The sequence below is a fragment of the Macrobrachium rosenbergii genome, chromosome 34, assembly GCF_040412425.1.
Source record: "Macrobrachium rosenbergii isolate ZJJX-2024 chromosome 34, ASM4041242v1, whole genome shotgun sequence".
NCBI classification, from domain to species: domain Eukaryota; kingdom Metazoa; phylum Arthropoda; class Malacostraca; order Decapoda; family Palaemonidae; genus Macrobrachium; species Macrobrachium rosenbergii.
Window position 1 is genome coordinate 3,596,550 of NC_089774.1, and position 12,251 is coordinate 3,608,800.

Consider the following 12,251-nt stretch of genomic DNA (forward strand, 5'->3'; position numbering starts at 1 on the left):
TTTACAAAATTTTAGTGCTTGGTTAAAGGCCTTTAAAAATGTCTTAAAAATGTTTAGTTGTTGGTTGAGAGTCACTTGAAAATTTTTAATGGTTGGCTGAAGGTCTTCTAAAAGATTTTAGTGTTGGTTGAAGCTCAGTTTTACAAAATTTTAGTGCTTGGTTAAAGGCCTTTAAAAAATGTCTTAAAAAATGTTTAGTTGTTGGTTGAGAGTCACTTGAAAATTTTTAATGGTTGGCTGAAGGTCTTCTAAAAGATTTTAGTGTTGGTTGAAGCTCAGTTTTACAAAATTTTAGTGCTTGGTTAAAGGCCTTTAAAAAATGTCTTAAAAAATGCTTAGTTGTTGGTTGAGAGTCACTTGAAAATTTTTAATGGTTGGCTGAAGGTCTTCTAAAAGATTTTAGTGTTGGTTGAAGCTCAGTTTTACAAAATTTTAGTGCTTGGTTAAAGGCCTTTAAAAAATGTCTTAAAAAATGTTTAGTTGTTGGTTGAGAGTCACTTGAAAATTTTTAATGGTTGGCTGAAGGTCTTCTAAAAGATTTTAGTGTTGGTTGAAGCTCAGTTTACAAAATTTTAGTGCTTGGTTAAAGGCCTTTAAAAATGTCTTAAAAATGCTTAGTTGTTGGTTGAGAGTCACTTGAAAATTTTTAATGGTTGGCTGAAGGTCTTCTAAAAGATTTTAGTGTTGGTTGAAGCTCAGTTTTACAAAAATTTTAGTGCTTGGTTAAAGGCCTTTAAAAATGTCTTAAAAATGTTTAGTTGTTGGTTGAGAGTCACTTGAAAATTTTTAATGGTTGGCTGAAGGTCTTCTAAAAGATTTTAGTGTTGGTTGAAGCTCAGTTTTACAAAATTTTAGTGCTTGGTTAAAGGCCTTTAAAAATGTCTTAAAAATGTTTAGTTGTTGGTTGAGAGTCACTTGAAAATTTTTAATGGTTGGCTGAAGGTCTTCTAAAAGATTTTAGTGTTGGTTGAAGCTCAGTTTTACAAAATTTTAGTGCTTGGTTAAAGGCCTTTAAAAAATGTCTTAAAAAATGCTTAGTTGTTGGTTGAGAGTCACTTGAAAATTTTTAATGGTTGGCTGAAGGTCTTCTAAAAGATTTTAGTGTTGGTTGAAGCTCAGTTTTACAAAATTTTAGTGCTTGGTTAAAGGCCTTTAAAAATGTCTTAAAAATGTTTAGTTGTTGGTTGAGAGTCACTTGAAAATTTTTAATGGTTGGCTGAAGGTCTTCTAAAAGATTTTAGTGTTGGTTGAAGCTCAGTTTTACAAAATTTTAGTGCTTGGTTAAAGGCCTTTAAAAATGTCTTAAAAATGTTTAGTTGTTGGTTGAGAGTCACTTGAAAATTTTTAATGGTTGGCTGAAGGTCTTCTAAAAGATTTTAGTGTTGGTTGAAGCTCAGTTTTACAAAATTTTAGTGCTTGGTTAAAGGCCTTTAAAAATGTCTTAAAAATGTTTAGTTGTTGGTTGAGAGTCACTTGAAAATTTTTAATGGTTGGCTGAAGGTCTTCTAAAAGATTTTAGTGTTGGTTGAAGCTCAGTTTTACAAAATTTTAGTGCTTGGTTAAAGGCCTTTAAAAATGTCTTAAAAATGCTTAGTTGTTGGTTGAGAGTCACTTGAAAATTTTTAATGGTTGGCTGAAGGTCTTCTAAAAGATTTTAGTGTTGGTTGAAGCTCAGTTTTACAAAATTTTAGTGCTTGGTTAAAGGCCTTTAAAAAATTTTTAGTGGTTGGTTGAGAATTAAAAACAAAAAAATTTAGTGGTTGGTTGAAGGTCTGTCAAGTGAATAAGTAACATTTGATGTATGTTCTACAGTTTACCCTGAAACATCTGTTTTCTATGCCGTCATCCGTTTTCTATATCCATGTAAACAAACCATGTTTTTTTTTTACGAAGCCTTTTGACAACGAGTTGTTTTCGCATTAAAGCTGAGAGAGAGAGAGAGAGATACGTATATATATCTTTTCAAAACTGTCCTGGTTTTTTTTTTCGAAAACTGGAGCACAGGAGTCCTCGTTTTCGACAACCGAAACTCTCTCTCTCTCTCTCTCTCTCTCTCTCTCTCTCTCTCTCTCTCTCTCTCTCTCTTTCCGGGGCCGGTCTAGCGCGTAACATACATTTGAATCGAATTTGCATATATGCAGAGTTGGGGCCAACATTTCAAACGATGCTTTCCATGATTTCGATTTATCTCGCGATTTTGGGGGATATTTCTCTCTCTCTCTCTCTCTCTCTCTCTCTCTCTCTCTCTCTCTCTCTCTCTCTCTCTTTCTTTTTTTCACTCTTGCTCTAATCTTATCTTCATCTCTCTCTCTCTCTCTCTCTCTCTCTCTCTCTCTCTCTCTCTCTCTCTCTCTCTCGTTCTTTTTCACTATATATTTATCTCTCACTTCCTTTGCCTCCTCTTGACCTTACATTTTGTGACCTCTCTCTCTCTCTCTCTCTCTCTCTCTCTCTCTCTCTCTCTCTCTCTCTCTCTCTCTCTCTCTCTCTCTCTCCTTCCTCAGATGACAACTATCACGAGTTGATCACCATGCCAGTAAAGCTATGTCATTCTCTTCCTGCTTTCTTTATTTGCTTGTTTTCTTCTGGCCTGGGTTAAATAAACATACCATAAAACAAAATGGTCCATATAACAGTTTTCAGTTGCTCTGTAAAGATTCGTATAGGCAGTTCACTTGCGTACACCAAGTGGTCCATCTGACAGCTTACGATCCCGTCTGACGGATTCCGGTGTTTACAGTCCCGTTGGAAGCTCCACTTCATAGAGGAAGTGGTCCATCTGACGGATTTCGTTGTTTACAGTCCCATTGGAAGCTCCACTGTATAGAGGAAGTGGTCCATCTGACGGATTTCGTTGTTTACAGTCCCGTTGGAAGCTCCGCTTCATATAGGAAGTGGTCCATGTGACGGATTTCTGTGTTTACATTCCCGTTTGAAGCTCCGTTTCATTGAGCAAGTGGTCCATCTGACGGATTTCGGTGTTTGCATTCCCATTGTAAGCTCAGTTTCATAAAGAAAGTGGTCCATCTGACATATTTCTGTCGCCCCTTGAATATTCCCATCCTGAAACTCACCTTCACAGAGGAAGTGGTCCATCTCATCGGGCGATCTTTCTGCAAAGACTCCACTCTCAGTTGATGGCGAAAATTAAGGCAGGTGAGGTCCTCACCTTTAGCGCATTAGGACAGTTTTGTGGAGGGATTTAGGTACAAAGTAAAGCAGAGGGAATGAGATGGCCAGGAAGGCTGTGGTTTTAGTTGTACTCTCTCTCTCTCTCTCTCTCTCTCTCTCTCTCTCTCTCTCTCTCTCTCTCTCTCTCTCTCTCACACACACACACACAATTTGAAGGGTAGTTTCATTGTTATTTCAGGAGTCTAAAATTATTATTATTATTATTATTATTATTTTTATTATTATCCTTTTGGTCTCCAGAATTCAGCACTTAGTGCCATTGATACTGTTTTAGGTATTTTTTACCTTGACCTATTTTCCAAGGTTACCAGTCATTTGAAAGTTCAATATTTCATTTTCATCAGATGTGGAAGTAATTTGGAAGTAAGGTGATAGCAAGATATTCGTAGGGATGGTGAATATTCCATAATCCTCAAATATTTGTCACCTTGACTTATTTCTTAAGGTCAAGTGTCAAAGTTCAGCATTTACTTTTACTCTGATTTTTAGGAAACTTGTAGACGATTCTGAATATTTTGTAACCTTGACCATTTTTCAGGGTCAGAGGTCCATTCAGGTGTCAACATCATATTTCCCCTCAAAAATTAAGACCTTTACATTTTATTTCCAAGGTCATTGCTAAATTTAAAGCCCCAAAAATTTATTTTCCTCTGATTTAGATGAAACTAAGTTATATGCAACAATAATTACAGTTAATGACAGTAATTATGTAATATCAGGGTCGACTGTGTTCACCGGTTGGAAAAATTCTTGGACCAACAGATCTTAGGAGTCTGACGTGATCGGCAATAGGTCACAATAAGACCCCTGTGCTCTGCAGAGAGTGAGAATTTAATAGTAATATGTACAGCAGAGTCGACACCAACATGTATCTCACTTGATAGATGAACTGATCAGTCAACTGTCTATCACTGTATCTGAACCAAAGGCAGGGGTTCGAATCCCGCCCGGTGCAGATGCATTTATCAGTTACAATTCCCCTTAGGTGTAGGGTATTTCTGAAGTAAAGTGTTTATGTAAATAAGTGGTATTTGGGCTTAATATATATATTTGTACCTATAAAAGTTCCTTGTGTATAAGTGACAAAACCTAATATATATATATATATATATATATATATATATATATATATATATATATATATATATATATATATATATATATATATATATATATATATATATATAATATATATATATATATATATATATATATATATATATATATGTGTGTGTGTGTGTGTGTGTGTGTGTGTGTGTGTGTTCACAAATCTCTGCCAGTTCCTTCTCTAAATATTTAACTAGACAGTGATTCCATAAGATTCCCTTAGGCGTTCATTAGTTCGCCAGAACAAAAGGTAAAGAGAGAGAGAGAGAGAGAGAGAGAGAGAGAGAGAGAGAGAGAGAGAGAGAGAGAGAGAGAGAGATATGCCATCCATTCATTCCCCATATGTGCGAATCGACCAGGGAGAGAGAGAGAGAGAGAACCAAAGATGAATTAATGAATAATGAAACGTCTTATGAAAATGCAGAGAGGAGGGATGAAAAAAATAATAATGATTCGAAAGCTTTTGTTGGTTATAATAATAATAATAATAATAGTCATAACACATTTGATCACCTCTTTCCAACATTATCCAAAAGCTGGTTATAATGATAAAAAAAAACTTCGATCTCTCTCTCTCTCTCTCTCTCTCTCTCTCTCTCTCTCTCTTCTCTCTCTCTCTCTCTCTCTCTCTCTCTCTCTCTCTCTCTCTCTCTCTCTCTCTCTCTCTCTCTCTCAAGGCCGGAATCTGAATTTACTATACAACATACTTTACGTATAGTAATGTAATCTTGAGTATTAAAATACTATATGGCAACTTTTTTTTAAACTTTTTTTTTATAATCTCTTATTATCTAACTGTTCCTTTCTTCACTGTTCATTATCACCCTTAGTTTCGTGTCCCTGCAGTCGAAAATGACGATGATATAAGAGAGGGTCGAGACAACATGCCCCGACAGACGGGACATTACGTACCGTCCCCAGTTGTTACACACGGAAAAAATTAACGTATATATCCTACGTCTTCTACAGTAAGATTGATATGCCCGCTTGAAATTCGTCTCTGTTGAATCTTTGTTCAACAGTTCTTTAAAAGTTTAAAAACATTGAAAAACATTTATTGCATCATATAAAAGTCTTTGTTTTATATAGAATATATTTCTCTGTAAAACATTTTAATTTTACTTAATGATAATTCGGGAATTATTAATTATTTTCCCTCCTTTTTCTTATGGAACAAAACAGATTAAGGCGAAAGTACTCTCTCTCTCTCTCTCTCTCTCTCTCTCTCTCTCTCTCTCTCTCTCTCTCTCTCTCTCTCTCTCTCTGTGATTATATGCAGCTGGCAAGGGCTTAACAATTTCGGGAATGTTTATGTGACGTGAGCAGATTAATTTAAGCCGTAAATTCCTTGCTTAAAGATCAGTGAGATTTGTAAGGTCCCTTAAGAGATGAGAGAGAGAGAGAGAGAGCTGAAGATAATGTAATTATTATACGGACGTGATATATATATATATATATATATATATATATATATATATATATATATATATATATATATATATATATATATATATATATTTATATATATTATCTACGTGGTCCAGTGGCTAACAGCCTCACCTCATCAAGGAGTGACCCTGAGATCGATTCATGGGGTGGGAACGATATACTTTCGTATCCTAAATAAAAAAAAACCCTTTCGCCGCCACTGACCTAAATAAATAAACTATGTACCTGGTACCAAGTCAACTATGGTTGTTTGCAGCCTTGGTGGTTATGGGCGTGAGCCCAGCAACCTCGTCCCAAAAGGGTAGAAAATCAAGTACATAAATTTGAGAGCAAGATTTTTGATAGGACCATCAGGGGTGCAAGTGGTTTCCGATACGAGGAGGGTATTTCTCTCTCTCTCTCTCTCTCTCTCTCTCTCTCTCACTCTCTCTCCACGTGACGGTAAATTCGTGAATTCCACGAAGGGGGAGAAGCTTTAGTCGTAAATTTCCGGGCTCTTCGGGGAAAGGCCTCGGCACTATACGTGATCGCGTGTTGATACCTGTGGGTGATTTGCAATGTAGCCCTGTCTGTCGAGAGACAATGAGAGTGCACGCGCGCGCGTACACACACACACACATATGTATATGTTTGTGTGTGTGTGTAGAATAAATATATTATGCAGAATGAATATGAAATACATTAATATATGGATATTTAATTTTAATGTTGTTTCTCTACATTGAAGCATTTATATGTATTTACTTCCAGAGTTGTTCTTCCCGTATATATATATATATATATATATATATATATATATATATATATATATATATATATATCAGCAGGAATATGAAATACATTAATTTATGGTTGTTTGCTTTTAATGTTGTTTAACTACACTGAAATATTTATATATATATACATTTACCTGCAGTGTTGTTGTTCGCATATGTCAACGCGGCTGTTTTCTCTCCCGAACAGGTGAGAGACGCGATCGATTCAGGTGACAAAGTGCTGCGTGCTTGTTTAAAGGTGATGTACGATGATCTTGTTTATTTACCCAATCGGCATGGACAAAAAAATATATATATATATAATTCCAGCTTCATTTCGGGTCCATTTTTGAGTTGCGGGTTTAACATCCAGGTGATTATAATTAATTTAGCGTTGTTATGGCTTTCAATTGTGTTTAACACGCAGTATGGATGGGTATGCATGCGTTTTGTTATCGTGATATAGATGGGAAATGAATTTTTGTATTGCTATTGATGGCAACTTTCCCGCCTAAGCTGCTATGGATTGTTAAATCTGGCGCGGAATTCCCGTAGAATTTTTTCATTTTTCTTTCACGCAAGGCTTTTCTTGGATTGAAGTGTAGTTGAATGGAGAGAGAGAGAGAGAGAGAGAGAGAGGCATATCTATATTCATGAAAGGATTAGATGCAATTATCCTTGATAAATGATTTTTCGGAAATACATTTATCATGTGTGATATATATTGTATTAAAGTGATCACTATTACCGCTTTGTTGGTTGAACATGCTATTATTATTATTATTATTATTAGTAGTAGTAGTAGTAGTAGTAGAAATATTTGATCACTTCATTTTAATTACTGTATTTATGATTATTGTATTTTAAATTTTTTTCATTGAAAATTCACTGAAAGCTTTTTATTTACGTGTTGTTTTTATCAGCACCTCTCTCTCTCTCTCTCTCTCTCTCTCTCTCTCTCTCTCTCTCTCAAGAAACATCCGTGTTCACGCATCAACACAGTATGTAAAATATGTCCTCAGTCTCATTGAGTCACGTTTTGGTGGTCCTTCACGAGAGAGAGAGAGAGAGAGAGAGAGAGGGAATATATGAGGAATCTGTCTCAGCTGGTGAAGTATGAGTCAGCAGCCTCTCCTCATACAAGGCAGAAGTGGGAAGCGCCCCCACATTATATAGGTATGTGATGGGTTCGAAACTGTTGGGGGTAGGGGTGGAGGGTTGGAGAGTGTTGGGGAAGGAGGGGGAGGGAGAATATCTGGAAAGCTGAGATAGTCTAGGCCGTATGTTGAGGGGAACGAGGACGAGGGAAAGGGGGTTCTCGCCCCCCTTCCTATGTTGATATGAGAGAGTTATTGGGGGGGGGGACGCAGGCTTGAGTTGCCGATTACCCTTCTATCGATTTGTTTTTATTTCCTGGTGAGTTGCCGGTTTGTCCTTTATCGATTTGTTTTTATTCCCTGACGAGTTGCCGGTTTGTGCATATTCAATTTTCTTTTCCTTGGGAGTTGCAGTTGCGTTTGATGGGTTTGTTTATTTCTTGCGAGTTGCTGAGTTGTCTTTTATGAATTTTTTATTTCGTGTGAGTTGCCGAGTTGCCTTTTTTCGATTTGCTTTTAGGAAGGAGTTGCCGATTTGTCCTTTATCGAACTATTTTCTTTTTTTACCTAAACGTAAACGGGTCTTGAATTCTTTATTTTTATTTATTTTTTGTTTTTTTAGGTGAAGATTAAATTCTTAATTTTTAATTATCTTTTATTAATTTAGATGAATACTGATGAAATTTTAATTTTCTTTGCACACTCTTTATATTTGTTTTTAACATTATTAAGTATTATTGAGCATAACTTTCGTCAATATTATGCCTGATTTTTTGTAGTCAAGGATAGAATTAAATTCTTTGATTTCATATCTTTTATCAGTATAAACAGCAAATATTTACATTGCTAAGTTTTGATAATTGCAAATTTTGACAATTTCCTCCCAATTTTAAAAATGAAATTGACCTCAGACTGAGTTAAGTTTTTAATTTCAAGACAGAAAATTGTGGATGGAAGCCTCTTCAAAATATGACAGCAAACTGTAATTTGTTTTTTTTTTTATATTCTTTTTGCTATAGTCATTGTTGGTGTTTCAAAAGCAATAGCAATCTTTCTTATATATTCAGGGTTCCTTTGTTTACCCATATATTTATGTTTATTTATTTTATGTATTTATATTTTATATTTTACATTTTGTTTTATTTACCTATCAATGTTTTATTAAGGAAATTATACTCTTCAATTATAAGCGTCTCTTTCCATATTTCCCTGTTTTATGTTCACGAAAGAGGACTTATTATTATTATTATTATTATTATTATCATTATTATTATTATTATTATTCTCAATGAGCATACAGAACTATGAACCAGTCGTAAGCCTAATAACTCTTCACGAGAGAGAGAGAGAGAGAGAGAGAGAGAGAGAGACAGAGACAGAGAGAGAGGGATTCATACCATATACGTGATGTCGCGTATATTGAATGACTCCCTTTCCAAATCGACATAATTGCTTTGAGTCACCAAAATCCCCCCACACACCCCCTCTCTCTCTCTCTCTCTCTCTCTCTCTCTCTCTCTCTCTCTCTCTCTCTCTCTCTCTCTCGTGAGAGAATGCAAAGCTGTTCCGTTTGTTTATAAAGTCTCATTTATTTATTGTGTATAATGTTTTATTTATTCTTATAATAATTGTAGTATTTATAACTAGAAAATACTAATCTTTTATCACTTATTATGGGATGAGGCTGCGTGCCCCCTTGCCTATTCCATGCCAGAATTCGACCCACCACAGTTGACAAGCCACCAGGTACCTTGTGAATTCACTGTAGGGAGTGACAGCGGAAACTGACATAAATAAACATTGCAAATATTTATATCTCATGTAATTATCTAGTTAAAGATTTTTCATATAAGCATTTATATATATTTTTTAAATTCTAATTCAGTGAAAGATTTTTTTTCATCAGTGTAAGATCAGAATGAATTCTAGAAGTACTTCAATTCTTAAATTCATTACAAAGCCTTTGCCGGGTAAATTCCACGTCATACTTGACAGAATTCAATTCTCAAGAGTTTATTTTCTTACCTTGAATTCCGAGCGCCAAGTGCCATGATTAATTTTGTAAGTAAATATAATTTTTTTTTTTTCCCCGGGTGTATATTCAGCAGTAATTAGGCAACCCGACTTCACTCCCTAACAATGTTTACCGTACGCGCGTGCGCGTGGGCATTGTTATGATTCCGTAAACGAATTAGATTTTTTTTTTCTTTTTTTTTTTAATAATGGGTCCCCAAGTCATTACTCAAACCTACCCCTGGTAGGAACGCCATTCTCTCTCTCTCTCTCTCTCTCTCTCTCTCTCTCTCTCTCTCTCTCTCTCTCTCTCATTGTTTTTGGGTAGTTACATTTGTTGCTGTTTCTCCCCTTTTTTGTTTATAATTCATTCTTTTTTTCACTGGATTTTTCTCTCTTTTTTATTTCCTTAGTCCTCCTCTTGTTTACATTTCTCTCTCTCTCTCTCTCTCTCTCTCTCTCTCTCTCTCTCTCTCTCTCTCTCTCTCTCTCTCTCTCTCTCTCTCTCTTTGTGGACAGTTACATTTTCTGCCGTTTCTCTCTTTCTTTTACTAATCCCCTCCCTTTCTCTCTCTCTCTCTCTCTCTCTCTCTCTCTCTCTCACCTCCTTACTCCCCCCTTTTCTTGTTTACATCCGCCGTCATGTCTGCAGGGGGAGGAAACGCTTGTATGTGTATGTGTATGTGTGTATGTGTATGTGTGGTCTCCACAACGATCTTGGTCTGGCGAGGGGAAAGTTCGCTGTAATCTGAGGGGACTGGAGAAAGCCCTTGAGGGGAAAAGCCCCCCCTACTCCTGGAGGAACTTTCTATTTTTATTTATCTATTTATTTCTAGTTTCTTTGCCTCCAGACATTGCGCTGAATAATATGTTTGTTTATTTATATATATTATTTTCACATTGGTTTTTTACGCCTCGATGTGACCCATGACATCATTGTCATGACCGTTTTCCTCTGTGACATTCTAAATAGTTTGGGACGCTTTATGCCAGTGGGGTATCCATTGATGGTCACCCATGCAGGGACTGACCGAAGTTAATGCCGTTACCCAAGAAGAACTTGGTGAGAGGAAAAGGGAGGGATTAATGGGTCAGGGGAAAGAATGAGAGGGTAGAGAATGACAGAGTTTGGTAAGTATGGGAAAAGAAATGGTTTAGTTATTTAATAAATGATGGTATTTTAGAACTGTCTCTCTCTCTCTCTCTCTCTCTCTCTCTCTCTCTCTCTCTCTCTCTCTCTCTCTCTCTCTAGAGAAGTTACCATCTCTCTCTCTCTCTCTCTCTCTCTCTCTCTCTCTCTCTCTCTCTCTCTCTCTCTCTCTCTCTCTCTCTCTGCTCCGTTCAGTGACAATGCTTCTGGGAGCCATACGGTCTTGTTTTTGAGACCCGCAAGGGAGCCGTTCATTGTCTCGTTTCCAGCAGCGGCCTGAGACCCTTGTCCTCACATCAAGGGTAGTTTTCCTCACTCAAAAGGCAGCCTTGTTTTCCTTCTTCTAAAGGTGGGTCTGTTTTCCTTCTTCAAAAGGCAGCTAGCTGTGTTTTCCTTATTCATAAAGGCTGTCATGTTTTCTTTCCAAAAAAAAAAAAAAAAAAAAAAGAGGCCTTGTTTCCCTTCTGCAAAATGTAGCCGTGTTTTCCTTCCTCAAAAGGTAGCCATGTTTTCCTTATTAAAAAGGTAGCCATGTTTTCCTTATTCAAAAACTAGCCATGTTTTCCTTATTCAAAAGGTAGCCATGTTTTCCTTATTCAAAAACTAGCCATGCTTTCCTTATTCAAAAGGCAGCCATGTTTTCCTTCTGCAAAAGGTGGCAATGTTTCCCTTCTCCAAAAGGTAGCCATGTTTCCCTTCTTCAAAAGGTAGCCATATTTTCCTTATTAAAAAGGTAGCCATGTTTTCCTTATTCAAACGGTAGCCATGTTTTCCTTATTCAAAAGGCAGCCATGTTTACCTTATTCCAAAGTCAGCCATGTTTTCCTTCTGCAAAAGGTAGCCATGTTTCCCTTCTTCCAAAGGTAGCCATATTTTCCATATTCAAAAGGTAGCCATATTTTCCTTATTCAAAAGGTAGCCATATTTTCCGTATTCAAAAGTTAGCCATGTTTTCCTTATTTAAAAGGCAGCCATGTTTACCTTCATCAAAAGACAGCCATGTTTTCTTCCTTAAAAAGGCAGCCATACTTTCCTTATTCAAAAGGTAGCCATGTTTTCTGCCTTCAAAAGGAAGCCATATTGTCCCTCTTCAAAAGGTGGATCTGTTAGTTGTTAATATGCCTCTTTATAAGGCAGCCATGTTATTAATATTTAGAAGGCAGCCATGTCATCCGTCTTTTAAAAAGGTAACCATGACATTTTTCTTCGAAGGCAGCCATGTTACCTTCGTCAGAAAAGGTAATGTTATCCTTCTATCCTATATTATTCTTTATATTCCTCCTGTTTCCCTATTCTTGAACTCTCTAGGTCACCTAATCGTCTGTTCTTCCTATTCTATCCAATATTCTTTCAATCCCTCCTTCCTCCCCTATCCAATCTCTTCCTTTTTCTCTCCGTGAATCTCCCGAGGATTCCTATTCTTGATTCTTGCACAGCCGATAAGGATTCTTAAGGATTCTTAGGTTCCCCAGCGTCCTGGACGGTCGC

General features: G+C 36.5%; 1 protein-coding gene across 22 annotated transcripts in view; it reads left to right on the top strand.

Moving 5' to 3' along the window:
• Window positions 1–12,251, top strand: part of Prosap (prosap) — a 422,776-nt gene that overhangs the window by 331,392 nt on the left and 79,133 nt on the right. The window contains exon 1 of one of the 22 annotated variants that reach the window (XM_067133643.1): window positions 6,711–6,762. The exons of the other annotated variants lie outside the window; for them this stretch is intronic. The gene's annotated coding sequence lies outside the window, so the exon portion shown is untranslated. Of the gene's footprint in view, window positions 1–6,710; window positions 6,763–12,251 lie in introns of those variants that run through there. 22 annotated transcript variants of the gene reach the window in all.